A 19,256-nucleotide genomic window follows, 5' to 3' on the forward strand; every position below is an offset into this window, starting at 1 on the left:
GATCTTTAATGGGCATTTTAGTTACATTAGAATATTTTCCATTTGTGGTTTTAGTATTAATTTAATTTTTTTCTGTGTAGAGTTTATGCTTTAAATCTTTCCATTTATCTTTCCAGTTCCTCCACAGGATGATTGCACTGATTCTCAGTGTTTCTTCTGGGACATGATGGCTATTCCCTTGGTAACACGTTGCTTAATCCTTGACTATTCTTGCTACACTAATCCAGGAGACTTTAGAGCCATGAATCTGAATGCTGAAGTAATTCCCAGTTGGTTTAACAGATATTGGGAGTATGTATTTTATGTTGGTTCTTCCTATCTTGGCTGAGGCAGTTTGCATGTGATACTCATTTGGCTTCACAAATAAACTTTAACTGACTGGAAAATAATAAGGGGCATTTTGTGACTGGTTTTTAGGGATATCACAGTGCTGAAAAGGGACTTGCTGTGGAAGATATGGTCTAGTAATTGATAGGGTGATATGATACATCCTTAGTGAAAAAAAGATTTTGTAAAGGCTAATTAAAAATACATCTCCTAAAAATGTTATAATAGTAAAATATTCAAAAAGGAAAAGTGTTAGTAAGACACCTTGTAATATCCTTGCTGCAAATTCTTTACTGGTTCTTCACAATAGAAAGATTTCTAATCAGCACAGTATAATCAATAATTTGTATATGTTACAGTGCCTTGCTTGTCCTATCTGAAGTCCCAGAAGATTTTTTTCCTTGCTTTTTCTCTGATGAGTTATTGACTTTTCAGTCCCAGTTTTAGCAAGTAAATATTTGATACTAAAGCAGTGCACACTACATTTTCTTTCAAAAAATCTTACATGGTTCTAATTTTTAAAAACTTAAATATATGTGTATTTATGATTTTGTATGTAATTTGTGGCAGCATGTTACCTCATCAAACAACATCAAACCTATCCTGAATTTTGCTGCCTTATTTTGTTAACCAGCCTTGCTCAGTAGCTGCCTCTGTTACACAGAAATTGACATCAGAGTTAGAATGATTCCTGCACTTAAACAACTAACTAGCATCTAGGATCTTCCTTCTAAATTGAGTATATCAGGCCACCAAGATGGTCCCAAGAGTTGTAAAAAAAGTCATTGATTTATGCTTAAAAAACAATAACTTCATGCAAGAATCCTTTCTGCTAGCTGTTTTCTCTATAAAGGCTAGAAAAAATGTATTTGATTTAACAGCTCTCTGAAGGCCAGCTGTATTTTTCTGTCCCTTTATGAAAAACAATGCAGTCACTTATGAATAGATTCTCCACTTGGGAGGGCGTGCTTGTAATGGCACCCTTCCTTGGAGGTTCAATGGCTGGCTGCAAGTTCTGAGGGGGAGTGCATCTGGAAAGAGGCACCCTAAGCCACTGTGCCCATTCTTTGGAGCAAGATGGCAAGAATTTATCCTTTCAGGACACCAGGGTGTTGTACCTCTGTCACTGGAGCAATTCCACAACTGAGATAAGGAATACAACCTAGTGTTAATACTGTACAAACCTGCAGAAACTCTACAAACTCAAATATATACCTGTATTCCTAGTAAATCTAATTGGACAGAAATCTTTCCACATACTTTTCATAATTCCTTCAGGGCACATACTTAAAATATTGATGGAAAGAAGTAGCCACTGTCTATTGTATGATGTGTCTGAAGGCAGCCTGTAAGTAGCTTATATAAACACTTGACCTATGGTTGTCCTTAAAAATCACTGATTTGAGAACTGCAATGTTACCATATCTGTTGAATTATAATTAAGACTTATTTTAAAATAATTGCATGTATCTTCACTTATCTGGGTGTTATCTTGTTCATATCTTACTGATTTGAATTTTAGATGCTTCAATATTATAATTAGAAAGGCTGCTTCCAGACCTACAATCATGCCTGTGTGAAGCAGTGGTAAGAATTCAAAATTTAACTAAAAATCATAAAAAAGCTTTGGTTGAAAAGAGCTCTAATCTAACCTCAATGTGGGGAAATATCAGTGCAAACATACAGTATGGTCTGCACTGAGAAAATTACTTTCTTCTGTAGAACAAAGCTTTTCTATCCTTCAGCAGCTGATCAGAAGGTCAAATAGTTTTGATATGCATTTGAAATTTTGAATAAATGAATTTATGACTCTTATATTTGTGACTCTCTGTGAAGAGTCATGCAGCCAATTTGCCAGCAGTGAGCATTCACAGAAAACATATGTCAGTCTCCAACCCTAATTTTCTGCATATGGATATTTGAACAAGGGGCAGGATACAAAGCCCATTGTAATCACCCAGAAAGACACCCACTGACTTCAGCTGCCTTTCTTTTATTGTTTTCTGGAAATATTAACTTAATTTTCCAGTCAGGGAAAAGAAATTATGGGGCTTTTGAAATTTTATTTAAAATCTGCCTAATCATGACTGATTCAGAAATGTATAGCATGCTCTGAAAATAATTTGATATTTTATTGAACTCAGAGTTCAAAGGTGTATTTTCTAGCACAGAAAAAAAACCAACAAAGAATTCTCTGAATACTTAATTGACAGACCAGACCCACATTCACACTATTAGAAACATTTCTGTTTATAATAATTTGTATATGTGGAAGCTCAAGACCTGTTTTCTAGATCCACAGTGGTCTTTACTTCCTAGTAAATATTGTAGATGTTATTCGATCTTTGCTTTTGCATTTTTAAATTGCATATAATTCCTTAGAGTGGATTTGCTTTAATTCCCTTGTATTTTAGAAATTATCCTGTGAAAATGGTCAAACAATGTCATTGTACTAATTCTCAATGAAATTAAGAGTCTGTTTTATTGAGTGATACAGATGTCTTAGAAAACACATTGAGGACAATACCCCACTGTCCGCTCTTGGCAGTAAAATAACTGCAAGCTGCTGTCTTTCTTACTGGTGCCTCCAGTCAGTTTCTGGGCCAACCATCACAGGTCTCCTTCCACTACTGCTGCTTCCAGCTGTATAGAGCCACCTTTCTGCAGCAGCCTCTCATGTGGACCAGGTGATGGAACCAAGCAGTTTCAGCCAGTAACTTTGACCATTTACTTCTTGCAAAAGTGAGAAAACAAGACCTTAAACATTGAGGGAAAACAACCTTCAGCTTGATTGAACTGTTTTCCAAAACTGGTTAAATTAGCTGCTCCTAGGTTAGTTTTTATGCTGGGGCTGGAGCAGATTAGGAGGGTATAAAATTTACATGCCAACAAGAGTTACTTGTCATAAAATGAAGAAGCTGTCACCAATGCTGACACTTTCTTGCAATGCTTCCTTTTTATATAGTGCTAAATCTATTTCCCTGACTCTCTTGTCAGATGAAAAATTGCTGTGCCCTTTGTTTTCCGTGTGTAATTAAATAACTTTCCTTCAAAGACTCATCATAACGTATGTAGAAATTATGAAAAACTAGATAAATAGCTAATGAATATCCTTACATCTCACTGGGATTTTCATTCAGCTCTACTAGTGTTGAAAGGATTTCTGGAGCAATTCCATCCAGGAATGGAAAACTCTCAAACACTTATATTCAAATGGGGAAAAGTTCATAACTGGGAACAGCTAAGGCAGGATGGGGCCTTCAATGAGTTTGTTATCATTTGTTGTTTGTTTGAGTATACTGTTTGTGGGCATCTGATATCAAGACAGGCAATTTGAAAAGTTCAAAACTTTCTTAAGGCAAACAATTCATATTTGGAGTGAAAAATTGCACTTTTCACACCAAACAGCTCTGTTATTCCTTCCCAAGAAGATGAGGAGGAAAAACACCTTCTCTCTTTTTAATGTACACATTTATGAAGAAAAATGCTTTTATTCGGAATGCGGATGAAAGAGAAATGGGTTTAAAATCTCCCTGTACAGGCTTGAACAGAGAGGCAGACCTCTTGATAGATTACACAGTGTTTAAATAAACTCATCCATTTTTTATTGTATTCATCTAATAGTTTACATTTTAAGAACTGACTACTGAAAACATATTTCATCTTGCTGGATTCCTGAGAATAGAATTTTTTATAACAGTTTTTCTCCATTAGTTTTTTTATGTGATACTACTTTAAAGAAAAATTTAACCTAATGAAATGTAGGTTTTCTATTCACCTACTCTTGCAGTCATTTATTTAGAATTTTTGGTTAATTGGGGCTCAAGATTCAAAATCATAAAAAAAAGTTTTTAGAAGTTTTGTCTAACTCCATTAAACCACATAAATCACCATTACTGGTACTTTCTCAGAGGTACACTGCTCTACAAACTGGAGCTGTTTTCTCTCTTTGCCGCCAAAATTTGTAGGTCATTATGCAGTTAATCATTAAGCACATAAACCTCTAAAATGAAGTAATATTCTGACATGAGTGTTGTTGTCTCCAAGCACTACTTATGTTCGAGTCAGCTTGATGGTGTTTCCACAGATTCTGAGAGGAGATGGGAGCAAAACTGTGATTTCTATGCCTACATTTGTTTACTGTGAGGTAATCAGCAGTCTCTACCTATTTTAGAAAAAAAAGAAGATATATGGATATTCTGTGAAAGCTCTAATTACAAAATATTTTTACACAAAAACAGTCAAAACACACAAAGTTACTGTTTTGAAGAGAACACCACTCAAAGTGTGATCTAGCAGAGATGTAGACTAAAGTTCTACATAAGTCATTTTACAAGCATTCAATGGTATTGCATAAGACAGAATTACAGGAGAGAGTTCCTTTTCAGCCAGGCTGTAATACTAGATTGAAGCCTTAAAGATTTTGATCTATCATCACCTGAATTTTTTTGGGATTTTTCTAGTTTGCATATCATACCCAATCCCTCTGAAGTACAAATTTTCTCTCATTTTAGTTATTTGACAACAACCCTTAGGAAGAAGTATGATGGATCTGTAGAATTACAGGATGAGCCAGACACAGAGCTATGACTCATTCTAAGTTTTTCATGGGGTTTCTGCCCTCCTTGCACCAGCAATACTGGCTTATGCCAGCTAGAGACAAACCCAAGACTTCCAACATAATCTGGGAAACTCAGCTTCTGTAGTCCCCACCTGGTACAAGGACTTGCACTGAGCATGGGCCATGCTCAAAATTGGAGTAATTTTCTTTTGATTCATACTCCCCCTCTGGTTCAGTGGCATAAAGGCAATCTTCCATATAATTTTCCTCTAGCATTAGAAGATGAAATTTTGTTTCCATTCATAATGAGTGCCTGAGAAAACAGAAAGAATCAAGCCTATCTTTCATCATGGTAATTTTGTGAAAGTGGATTCCCTGCTGTTCAAGCAGTAATGTTTAAGACAGGTTAACCCTGAAACTTTCCTATAAAGTGCAACAAGCCAAACCTAGCAATCAGAAATTGCATAAGAGGAAGAGACCACAGAGAAGAGAACACATGAGAAAAATCTCTCTGAGACTTCTCTTTTCCTCCAAGGGAGCAAGAAATGATGTTACACATTTGCCTTAAGGGGACATACCAGAGGATTGGAAAGCTTCAGGTGTCTGTAACTGTGATGAAATGAGTTGCCCCTGGCTGGACAACAGGTCCCCACCAAGGCCCTCTATGACTCTCTTGTCAGCAAGATGGGGGAAGAAAATAAGAGAGAAATAAAATCCTTGTAGGTTGAGATAAGGCAGTCTAATTAAAAAAAAAAAAAAAAGCAAAATGTTACATATGCACAAAGAAAGAAAAAAAATCCACAAAAATATTTTATTCTTTACTTCCCATCAGGAAGTGATGTTAGACCTTTGGTCAGGTTTGGGTTGGCTTTCCTGGCTGTCCTCCTCCCAAGATTTTGCCCACCCTCAGTCTGTTGGTGAAGGGGGAATGTTGGAGATACAGCACTGGTGCTGTAGAGCACTGCTCAGCAGTGGTGTTACCAAGGAGCTGCTCTTTGTATACAGTGTTCTTTCTCATGGCAATACTGCCTCAGTTCAATCAAGAAGGGAAGAGTTTTAGTAAAGATTATGAAAAAACAGGCATGTAGGAGCCTAAAAAGGTAGACATAGCTGATGAGAGACCAAAGCAATGATTTATACATCAACTTCCATTATTTATAACTAACATGAATTTATTTTTGTCTAAACAGCTACTAGTACATCTTTTTAACAACTGAGATAGCCAGTACCTGCATCCATGGAATGAAATCAAATATTTGTTCTTCCAGCAAAGGTAGTGTGCAGAAATCAGTGATTCAGAAATCAGTTTCACTGAAAAAGTGATGTATACAGTTTCATCTGTAGACATCCTTAACTAGACATAGATGCAACCTGACACATAGTTTAGAATTCAGACTTTCTTCCATTTGGCTGTATTTTGTGTCTTAGTCTGTGCAACTGATAAAGCAGAAGATGCTCATATCTCAAGGCAGTATGGTGTGCAGTTCTGATCATGACCAAAAACATTACAACTTTCTCCAAAATTAGAGAAATGTAATATTCTTTAAAAGAGCTTTAAGATTAAACCCTGGACAGGACCAGACATATAAAAAAAAAAAATCCCAGCTTCATTACACTGATCAGTCATGGGGTACTTGTTACTAGGTGACTTAGCATATCTTTGTTTTCTGCTTCTTATACCCAAGTAGATTTTTATCCTCTTCCTTTCTCTCTCATGCTGATTTGGGGGAAATTTCAACTGTTTCCAGCTGCAATGTATAACAGTGCACATAGAACACTATGTTTCATTTTAAGCAGTTTTGCTTTGGCTTAAGAGTGTTTGGATTAAATCTGAATTCAAGGTTCAACTTCAAACCCAACCTTTTTATCCTTTCTTGATTAGTTTAGTTTATGTTCTTGCTTATCAGCGGGAGATTAATTCAGATGTCTGCTCCTACTCAAGTGAAGGTTCAGCTCAGCCCTGTTTTCGCTCTTCTTTCTTCACTCCCTTGAGCCTACATTTATATTCCAAAGCTGTTTTAGGCAGAGAATTCTGTGAAGCTCTTCTATCAGTCCAAGGGTAAATGAGCCTGAAAATAAATCTTTCAACAGATATAGGAGGTTCTGTTATCGAGTTGGACTCCATACAAATAACAGTGTTGTTTTTCTACACATATATTTAATAATGGTTTTGCAATGATAAGTTTTACTATTAAAATACAAAGCTTTATGAAGTTTTAAAAGGCATTAATTTTACTGATAAAATGGAAATAAACAATTTTATCTTTACAACATGAAAAATGAAGACTCAGAAAATCCTGGTCGTTGTTTCTTGAGGAAAGAATGTCATACATTCCACTCTCTGACTTCCTTTATGTGTCACTGCACACTCATTTTCATGTGTAGTTTATGTACAATATCTATTTAGGTTCAGCAGCATTCACAGAGAAGCAGGTAGGTACTCAGGAAGGGAGGAAATTTAATGAGGTTTCTTATCATATGAAAAGTCCTGTTGTCTAAGGGGAGGTTGAGAAACCTCTGTTTAAAAGAGAGAAGGCTAAGGGAAAATCTAGTTATTGTCTTCAACTAAAGGGATTGGAGCACAGAACCAATGCTGTAGGATTCTTTCCTACAGCAAAAGGCAAGAGGCAACTGTCACAAGCTGCAGGAAGGGAAATTCCAACTAGATACATGGAAGAAATAAAAACAACACCCATTTTTGCTCAAGCACTGGAATGGGTTCCCCAGAGGGTTTTGATTATGTGCATTCTGGAAGTGTTCAGAGCTTGTCCTGAGGTACCTGCTCTAACAATAGTTTTGGTCCTGTAGCTGGGACTAGATGGTGTTAGGATCACTGTTGGAACAAGGTGTTCTTTCCAAACCAAATTATTGAACAGATTTGAAAACACAGAGGTAGAACAAGTAGGACAGACACCTTATCCACTTCACCAGTATGTGGTGTTCCACCACGCAGTAATATTAGGAAAGGATCGCATCTGCTCTGGGCTCTGGTCCCTTAAGAGCTGGCAGGATGGCCAGCGCCTGACATCCATTCCCTGCTGTTGGAAGGAAGCTTCTGCTTGAAAAAATGCTACATATACATGGGGGTCAGTCCCAGCTACAGAGTGAGAAACATGAATTTCAGTATTTAGAGTGTGGGTTTACTTTTTTGATTTGGTACCTCACCGCCTGTCACAGCCAGCTGACTTATTTACCTAAGTCTAGGTGTCTATTCCCTTCCAAGAACCCTTGCTGGAGTCTAGATTCTGCTCCAGGAATGGAGCAGCTGTGGAGCCTCTGTCACATCTGTCAACTTTGTTTTGATGCAATGTTAATATAAAATTGTTCCATAATGACCAGTTCCTGTGACTGCATGTGCAAGCATTTGATAAATGTATTTGTCTAGGAAAAGTTTTATTTGGTCTGTAGATGGTGTCTCTATCCTGGAACATAGATATTCCTGAGAAGAGAGCTGAAGAGCACTCTGAATCCCTCAGGCTTTGGATTTCGGCTTTAGTCTGCATCAGTTCCATATGCTAGTGGGGTTTACAGCAAGAGGAGAGAATTAATGTATTCCCACCTCCTCAGGTGTCTTTCAGATTATTCCTGTTTAGATGAGTTTGCAACTTTGCTTCAGCTGCAACAGACACATGGGACAAAAATCTAGCCTTACTGGTATTTTTCATTTTGATTAAAAAAAATAAAAGCAAACATTTTCTTTCTTAATCTGCAAGATAAATTGCTTGGCATGCTACTTATATAGCCTGTGCATATCATGCTATAGATAAATTGTTTTTCTTTAAAAGTACCTGTATCTGAAAATATAATTCTCCAAAACCAGCCAAGTTTTTTCTACAAGTCTGAAAGTTTAGCTAAGAAAACAGAATTATATGTACAGGGAGATGTTAGTGTTATGTCTCCAGGATCTTTGATTCCAGAGGAGCAGACTGATCTTTATTCAGTTTATTTGAAGAGAAGCATTAGCATTGATTGCAGAAGTAGCCTTAGAAGGAGCCTTTAGTCCTTCCTTCCTTTCAGCTAAAAGGAAGTAGCATACTACTAAATAGTGATAGCTATCTAAGCAAGACAAAGGAAACAATGAGTAAAATACTTCAGAAGGCTTATGAAAATATTTTATTTTCATACTGTATTGAGAGGTTGGTATGGCAGTATGTTCTAGTTGTCATTTCACAGCAGGCATGAATTTCCATCTACGCTTTTTCATCCACTTGGCATCTCAGAAGAAATATAAAGCATTCAGTCCATTATGCATTGGCATAAAATAGTTACAATCTGAGATCAAAGACACCATCCATATAAAAAAAAAGAGACTTAAAAATGTCTTTGAACCACCCATAAATGCACAAAAATGGCCAGATTTCCTGTGAATAACATTTCCTGTCAATTTGCAAGTTTTTCCTTCTTAGGGTAATGACATTATAAGAAATGTGTTCTGCTTTACATGTCAATTCTTCTCTTTGAGCCAGGTTGAGTACCAAGTGTGACCAGGGGAGAAGTATGTAAAAGGAGCCTTGTTTCATGACTGCACAAAGATTCAAGTTATTCCATTTAACTGAGCAGCACAAAATTGTAGTGTTGGTCAGATTTTTATAGAAGACTTGTATTTCTGAGACTTAGAGATCATCAGTATTTTCAGGTAACACTGGGCTGTCAGGATTACCCAGTAACTCAGTCATCAGCAGTAGTAGTTACAGGATCTCAACAAGTCAAAAGGATTTTGTAAGAGTTTATATAACAAAATATTAGTGAAAGGCAGTAGACACCAGTCTAAGCAGACAAGACATCCCTTTTGCCCTCAAAGCACTCTAGAGCAGAGTCACAAAGAACAAAAGTAACAAAAAGGTAGTTTAGCTTAGATGTGTGACAATCCAGGACTTGCTGTCATTCATGCCTTATCCTGTTGTAGAGTTCTCCAGGAGGAAAATAAGAAGTGGTTGCTTAGCTCATGTTGCAGTGTGTGACACGCAGTGAAGCAAAACACGGGGAGAAAGCAACAAAATATATTCAGACAAAAAGCCTGACTAGATTCTATTAAGATCAACTGTCTTGAAGAAAGAAATAATGAATATTTCCAGAAAATTCCTGTGGGAAAATCATCTGCCTAGATGCTTGTGTTATGCTTATTGCACTTGAAGGGATTGCAGTCTGTCCCGGGGAGAACTTTTTGAAACACCTGAGACTCAAATAGTGGGACTTTTCTCAATGATTTTTTCTTCCTAGAAACAGACTCTTTCTTGCCTTTCTTCTCAGCCTCATGCATTTCTAGACCTTTCTGTACAATGATCCAATTGCAGTAGGAAGATGGTCATTGATTTAGTCAAAGGTATAGCCTGGTACATCTCCTTCAGGCCATCAATATGAGGTTTTAAAAACATTTTCTCCTTGGTCTTAGGTTTTGTGAAGAGGTGGAAAACATATCAGACTACAGACTTTTTTATAAAGGAGAAATTATGCCATTTTACATATGGTTTTCTGTTCGATCTTGATTAATAAAAAAGAAAAACCAACCAGACAATAAAACCAAACCCAAACTATAACGTACTGCGCTTTACTGTATTATCTGAATGCATGCATAAGCTCTGAAAAGTAAAAACATCAGAATTCAGATATTTTTAGTACAAGATTAGTGCCCATTTCAAGAATCAGTGTATCTATGTTTACTAAGCAGTAAAATACACTGCCTACTTCAAATATTAGTAATAAGAGTAGAAGATAAGGTTCTGAGGTGCATTAGCTGGTAAGATTCCTGCTGCACTTTATACTCATGTTTTCTAAACTATTTCAGAATAACTTACAGGAGTGGCAGATTTTTCATCATTGCAAATTGCCTTCAAGCTCTCTCACTCAGTTTTGAAAGACAATAAATTATATTTATGTATTTTTTTCTCACCAAGAGGAGGTTTTGATCAACTTTTGATCTTCAGTAGTTCAGGAGCGCTTAGTTGCTTCTCACATGTTGCTTTTTCTGAGAAGCTGAGAGGAAATGTAGCATTCTAAAGATGCTCACTAGCTCCAGTTTAGCATGTTTGGCAAGAGATACGAGGAAAAGGTTTCAGAAGAGATTGTAGAAGCTTGGGAAGGATTCTATATTCTAGACTACAGACATTATAAAATTGATAGGATAATTAGGCATGTAGCTGATTCTTGAAGTGACAAATTTGGTTGTGAAATGTAAGTAAAAGCTTTGTGTGAAGATAGACATTTAAGAACATACATATTTTTCTCATTGAGGAAAAACATGAAAACAACAAAATTTATCCTGAGAACTGTCCAAATTATATTATGTGGACCTACTTGTATTTAGGTAGTGTAAAGACAAAATGAAAGCTGATAATAGGGAATCTTGAGAGAAAAGGTTTGGAAAAGTTTGATATAAAAATTGATGAGAGAATTTTAGTATGTCCTGTTTCTTAACTATATGGAGACATTTTACCAACCTATTCACTGCAATTATTTATTCTGCTGCATGAACTGAGTTCAGGGATCTGCAATATGAAACTGTTTAGAAGAGAACTAAGTGTTTTCTTATTTCTCTTATTTAGCATTACTGGTTAAGAGCTTTTTTATAAGGTATATTTACATACACAGAGACTCAGGCCTTTTCTCCTTCATTTTAAGAAACTACATGAAAGGGTAACAGACAGATCTAGCTAACTCCTTTGAGGATCCTTCAGGGGTAGTTTGTGTTGCATTTTGTGCAGGAATCTGCCAAGGTGATTTCTATGGTAACCTCTATTTGCATTCTTTCAAATGATGGTAAATTCTGACACATTCCATTAAATATTGATAGCAGTGTTTCATCTGCAGGAAGCCCACATGGGAATATTTAACTTTATCTATTGTCTGAGACTATTCTTTTATATCAGCAAGCTTTATACAGTTAAAATGTTAATTAGATTTTTATAACCATTTTTATCGTTCTGCTCTTCATCTAGATTGCTCCAAACACATTTATTTACAATTCCAAAATAGTTCCATTAATATTCCACAGCATCTTACTCAGAGATTAGCTTAATAGCTAACCTCAAAAATGTACTTAAAGGCTTGTGAAACACCTACAGAATCATAATACTGCAAATTTTATTGGCTAATAGCCAAGTGATTTGTAAGATCGGATTTTAAGGAAAAGAGACAAGCCAGAAAGAGAAAATGGCATAATTATTTTCAAAATTGCATTGGTTTCTCAAACATGAAACAGTAGTGAAACTGTTTACATAATGGATGTTTTTATTGGTGAGGTGAGGTGGAGTAAAGTAGGCTAAGAAAAATGAAAAAATAGAGCACAGGTAATTTTATCTTCATGAGTGACACATGAAATATCTCCAAAGAATTAAAATAACTCCCAATCCTCTGGAAAAATAACCTTGCATCACACCAGGGATTATGTGTTCATTTTATATTAAACAGTGTTTGGGGATCTGGCTGGTGACTGTTTCCTTACGAAGAAATTAGCAAACATGAATTTGTGGCAGAGGCTCTGAACCGCTACTGTTTTGTGTTTCGCATGGCTGCTCACACATTTGAATAGTAAACACAGGCTGGATTTAAAGCACCACTAGGTAAAGAGGGCACCACTGCTGCTCACCAGCGTGCAGCTGAACAAAGAGCCAGCATCCGACAAGCGGTAACAGCACAAGCTGAAATTGCCATGACCTTTTGTTATTTGGTCTGCTGGCCTACAGGTGGGAAAGGTTGCACTGCAATGGGGAACTTCTGACCTGCTTTGCACTTTTGAGCAGGTTCTGTGCTGTAAGGTAATTACAGGAGATGTTTTTAGAAAATTGGTCCTAATATCCAGGTTTTCTGGGTTCCATTAAGGTCTGGAATCTTGTGCTAAGACAGAAAATTGAAAATATTTGATACTAAGACTGGCTTTGTGAAGAGAAACAGCACTATACATGATTCTCAGCAGTGAAACCACAATTTTTTTGAATGGTTTACTTCCACAGCCCACCCCCAGACCACCTCAATTACAGATGCACAGCTAGTGGGAATCAATCTGTTTATAGATCTCATAAAAATCATGGAATGCATAGATCATGTGATGCTATCTTTAATATCTACTGCATTATTGTTAAGAATTCTTAATCTCTATCCAGATTAATGTCACATCCTTCTCTTTCATTTTTTTAATAAGAGTAACTTCCTGCTGAGATAATTTTGGCATCTGTTGAAAAGTCAGTGGTGTGATATTGCAGTCTTATATGATGCATTTAGAAAAAAACCTTGGAAGTTGTGAAATGCTGTAAACAGTTCTCTCCAGGGTCTAGAGGCTACCTTCAGTGCTCTTTTATGAAAATCCAACTGCAGTTCCTTTTCAATAGTGCACAACTGCTCAGAGCAAGGATACAACATGTCCCTTTGCTTCCAGGACTGATTAAGGATAATGTAATGGAAAAGTAGGGAGGTAAATGGAGTGGCACAGGGGTGGGGGAAGTGAGCTAGGAAAGGAAAAGATGCAAACTTGGAGGTAAAGAGAAACAGAAAGAAGAGAGAAAATAGTAATACAGGTTTGTGCTGCCAAAGTTGATTAATGCAAATGAAGTGGCAAGTTTCCAGAGCAAATCCAGGTTAAGTACTGTTAAGCTCTACAACAAGGCTCAGAATCAGATCTCCTAAGCCCTGTGGACTGGAGCCAATCAAGTGCTATGGGCACATGGTCCTGGAATCACTGGGCAGGTAATGCTAAATACGCCTTTGAATTGCGCTCTGTATTCTGTGAGGGTTGTTGCTGTAGGAACAGCACCAAGCTCAAGATGATTCCAGTCTCAACATAGCTCAAGTAAATAACCTGTGCTCGGGACAGCATAGCAGAAGCTGCCCAAGCTCTGAACAGGAGCTAGCATGGTCCAGCAGAACCACAGCTGTGCTGTTGCTGTGCCCTGGAGGATGGAGGAGCAGAAGGAATATCTCCCTGACTCGGATGTGCTAAACTGACGAGGAGTAACATTACCTTTCTCAGCTGCAATGGGTCTGTGCTTTGTCACAGAGTTGACCCAGGACTTGTAACTTTGGACTCAGTGCTAAAGAATATAAAAATGAGTCTGAACACAAAATATAGCAAATCCAGTTTGATTGGTGCTGCACCTGCACTAAGGGAATTTAATGGATCTGAACTGGACCTGTACCACTTACCTCTACTGCAGCATCTTTCCCTTGCAGCTCACCAAGTGGCACCTGCACTCTGAACAGTGCTCACCATGCTGGATGAGATGTGCTTTCTGGCTAACTAGCTAAGCAAAATGAGGGGCAGGTAAAGGTGCCTTGCACATTTTATTAGTCTTCAGGTCCTTAGCTAGTCATTCCTCATGTAACTTATCTGACATGTGACATGCAATCTGACATGCACAGTACAACCATTTTGTTCATGAAATAGACTCGCTATCCCAGAACCAGACCCTAACCTTTTGAAGCTATTAAGAAAAATACTACTAATTTCAAAAGGGAGAGAATTTACATATTGTCTTTTAAAAAGAAGAGGAAAATTGTTTTAGATTCTATACTCCCACAGGAATGAAAGGACTCTGGCAGTTCAGAACTCAATGAATGTAAAAAAAATATTTTATATGTATATATATTATAATAGAGACATGAAATTTAGTGGCTCTTTGAAATCATGTCCTATTGGTAGACATAAATAACACTTGTTTAGTGGGATTTGGTAAAAAAATACTGCCATGATAGCAGAATAAATAGTTGCCACATTTTTAATCTAAAAAGTTTAGAAGCCATGTTTTTCTAACATATAATTCTAGAATTAGGCTATAAGTACTTCATTTATTCCCCTCTGCAAGGAAGGTGCTTGGGCATTCCCATGGAAACCTGAACATATATTAGCCTGTTAGACTCCATGCTGTAGGGGCTTTCCCCCACTCCCAATGGATCATGACTGTGACCATCACTTTAACAAACAGACATCAAAATTACAAAAATAAAGTCTGATTGCTGGATCCAGAGGCAGTGAGATCTTTCCTTACCCTTTCTCTTTCTTTTCCCTTTCTCATTTTCTTAAGAAGTATTACTACAGATAAGAACAATTAAAATGGCTACATACATCTTTTTCATTGCATCCAAATAGGTCTGAAATAGACCAATATAAATATATATATATATGTATATATAAACCCCAATCATATATATATCAATATAAATATATACATATGTATTTATAAACACCAATCATTCAGTGCCATTTAAATCTAATCTATCCTTGAAAGGATCTATTAACAAGAGCCTGAGTTATCCTCACCTTCAGAGAGAGGTCATAGAGCTAAGGAAGATAATGATGACAGAGCTTTAGGCTGCTACAAAATACTCTCTTAGAGCATAATCAGCCTGAATCACTGTGAAGTGGTGATGCTCTGGCCCTCATGTTAAGTTTTCCACTGTGGCAACTGAATGAACATAAGCTGTGCTGGTTGTACCAAATGCAGAATGGGAACATGTACCAGACTTCTCGATGGTGTGACAATTCCATCTGCTCTGGGTTATGTCCCAAAGCCACATAAGGACAAGACCAATAACTCATATCCTTTCCTTTCCTTTTCATGTAAGGAAAACCTGAATATGTGAGCCAGAGGTAAGGCATAGAAAACTCAGTCACATTTCTAGAAGAGAATCAGGAATTCAGGGTTTCTCTCTTTAGACATAGCCTAAGATAACTCAAAATTTAGCACTGAAATCAAGCCTTTTAATACACACATGCACCTGCACACATGCATACTAGGTTCCCTTGACACAGACAGAAAGATTTCAGATACTTTAGGGTCTCTGACACCTCCTCCATAAGACTGCTTTCTAGAGCATGAAGTTAAGGAAGACCCACATTGACCTGACTGGAGGATAAGCAGGATCCCCTACAATGCCTAACATGATTCTTGGCAGCCGTTTGTGTAACTGGACCCTGTTCAAGATTTCGAGTTTGGAGAATTCCCTTCTGAAGTCCTTTCTATTATCAGCCAAAAGTCTTCATCTGGCATTGCACATTTTTAATATCTTTTAATGAACATAAGTGCACCTCTGTCCTTTGGCAACCAGTAGATTGGTTCATGTATGAATGCCACATGTTCCTGTATTCTAGAAATATTACAGTCCCCACTATGCAAAACCACAACTCTACAACTGAAAAACAGCACATTGAAAAGTTATGCCTAGAGAAGAGGAGCCACACAATATTGATTTCTGAGTGGTGTCTCATGGCACAAATAAGGCCAGAATGAGATTCTGCTGTATATTTTTAAACTGGTCTCATTTACCTGCTTTTCTAATAGAACATTGCGCACCAGGCTGTAACTGTGAATGATTTCTGCAATGCACCATGGTAGTGTGTTAATTCTGTACAGTTACTTAAATTCTGGGAAGGAAATCAAATTCTGAAAATGTTATTTTCTCCCATGAACAGCAAAAACCAGTGCTTCATCTGCAATAGGTACTTAGTGTCACTTAGGGATACTATCCACTTTTTGTCAAGTTCTCTGCTCAGGCTGTCTTTTCTTTTAGCTAACCTCAAAGATGACCTGTTTTCTCTTTCCTACTTTATGACACTTACACAAGCTGAATAGAAAATCAAAAGCAAGAAAGGTGTTTTTATCAAGGCACTGTTGTTTTTCAACTTTTCTCTTGTTTTTCTTTGCTAACAGCAAGGTGCCAAAAAAGCATCATTTGATAGACACTAAAACATGAAGAGCAGAAGCAGACATCTCATCTACATTTTTACAAAGAGTAAACAAGTGGGACATTTATGTAAAGTGGGTATTAAACTTCCCACTCCTTTCCCTCCCTCCGTACACGTTCTTTACTACTGTAGTTTTGTAAGGGAGGAAAGGTTACATGGATTTTTGGGTTTTGTTAGTTTTTTTTCCTCCTGCATTCCTAAAATTTGTTTTATAAACAGTTAACTCTTTGGAAATCTGAGTTTCTAGAATTTCCTTCTACTTTGGTGGAAAAGCTTCTTGGCTGTCTTTCTTGAGAAAATGTTGTGCAGGTGACGGTGAAGAAATGTGGCTGCTCTTAGTGCTGTCTGGTGTTACCCTGTGTCTGGAGCTCAAGTGAGCAGTCACTTCAGACTCTGAAAAAGTGTTTTACAGTGGCCTTACCTTGTGACAGATGCTCTGCACTGCTAGCATGAGTGACCCAAGCCATCATCCACCCCTTCTACTCTTTAGCTTTGCTCTTGGAGTATTACCTCACGCAGAGTTTCCATTAGTTCTCAAAGTTGTTGCTGTTTTTTCTCTGATCCACCTCTGTAGGAAGAGCTACCCTATTCCCAGCAGCATATCCATGGATATGCAGAGGAGAGGGCAGAGGTAAAAAATCAGTCTGGCAATGCATAAAATGGAAAAAATCCTTCTACAGAATATGATATAAATTTAATATTTTTTTTCAACAAGTCCATTTGGAGCATGCTTGAGAGAGTCTGAGCCAGGAAATGGAATAAGTCTCTGCAGACATGGCAGGTACATTTGGTGCAATAGAGGTAGCATGACAGGGCTCTATTACAGTAAATAATACAATTCCAGAAATAACCTATGCGGAACATATTGCTTCTGCTGCACATGTCAGGAAATGGACTTTGATCGATGTTGTTGCAACACAAAACCACATACTAAAACTTTTTAATTATGATGACAGTGTAAAAGTGTAGATGGTGCTCACTGGCAGTGTTCATAGCCTTTATAATTAACAAATGGACAGTGCAGATTAATTCTGCATGCTCTTCATGTTTCACAATTCTTTCTAGTTGCTGCCATCAGCACGTATGGAAGCAATAAGGCACGAGAGAGGGCCTGGTTTTCATCACCTCTGGGGTGTTAACAGGCATCCTCGAGGGGAGTGATTATCTCACGATAACCACACCACCTGGAGCTACCATATTGCTGCTATAGAAATTCATTATTGTAAGGGAAAAACATGTACTTTTGTGCTAGAGGATGGAGTTAGGAACTCAGAATGCTAAAGAGCTTTATCAGGAGCTCTAGTTTGCCTCTATTCAATTCCATATGAGAACATTCACTAGGCTACTGTACAGCTTTCTCAGTTTTGTAAACTAGACCACTGCTTTAGCAATATTTTTGCAGCAGGCTAATATGAGAGTCAACAATTAGAAAGAGATGGCACAACCATCAGAGAACAGAAAGTCACGTACCTCAGATTACCTCCTCAAGGGGAGAGTCTCAGAAGACATTCTACACACAGTTTTTCAGAATGAAAAGCACAAGGAAATTATAAATCAAATTGGATAGGAGTGTCTATAATCTTAAATTTTAAATGGACTAATTTCTGTTCAGCAATGTACATAGAGTATATTTAATTTGAATTTATCAGAAAAGTATGGAATTAAGTACATGAGAATACAATAACTCATTGTCTGCTGTTCTGTGTGATAATGTACCAAACTGTTATCTAATTACTTTGATGTTAATGGAGTCATACACTCTGCCTGACCTCTTCAATGCTGGATGGATGCATATGTGCTTCTTTTGTCCATCAGGTTTTATGCTTCACTCTCAACTTTCCTGTGAATCTTTTATCTTTTCTTCTGCTTCATTTCCTCTTTAGTAGGAGGGCAGATTTTATTTAAATTAAGAGCTTTAGTTCTACACTTGTAGGGATAATTTCTTGGATTTTAAAATCAGCAAATTTTGAAGAAACTGTGAAATTCCAGATGCTGTGGTGATCTACTTCTATCCCAAGTGTATTTCTTGCCCTTTCAGAGAAGTTTATCCATTTAATGAAATTTGGCTTGCCTGTCACCCAGAAACAATAAGAGATACACAGAAAGCATCTTTACAAACATCCTTTTCCTTACTAATTTATTTTTCATCTGTGCTTAGCATCTGTAGCATGTTGTGGTTGTAAAGATGAACCTTCCTCAGGCTTTGTAGATGATGGTGGGAGCCATATAGACAGTCAAGAGAATGTGGCCCAGGGAGTGCTAAGTGACTATGATGGCACAGAAGGGTTTAATTTACAGCTGTCTTCTGCTCACCATATGTTTATTGTGGTTAGTCAGCACACACAGAAGCTAAGGTGAGATCATCCTTGGGGACAGGGAGGACTTGGGGATCATTTGCTGTTGGTCCTTGTTTCCCATAATTTCCAGCTCCTGACTGCAAAAGGAACTCTGCAGCCTGGAAATATATTAGCTGATGCCTAAGGAATAGTGTAAAGGTAGCATCCAGTAACCAAATATGATAAATTACTAATGCCAGTCAATCAACGTGAATTTGTTGTTTCACTCTGTTACTGGTTTACTGGTTTTTTGTGTGGCTAAGGTGGTCTAGACCTGCAGACTGTGTTGCCTTTAAATGTCACTACATTGACAAAAGAAGCCAAATAATTTACTGCATGACATGTCTGTCTTTCCCAG

The sequence above is a fragment of the Haemorhous mexicanus genome, chromosome 3 (assembly GCF_027477595.1).
Source record: "Haemorhous mexicanus isolate bHaeMex1 chromosome 3, bHaeMex1.pri, whole genome shotgun sequence".
In the NCBI taxonomy this organism is placed as follows: domain Eukaryota; kingdom Metazoa; phylum Chordata; class Aves; order Passeriformes; family Fringillidae; genus Haemorhous; species Haemorhous mexicanus.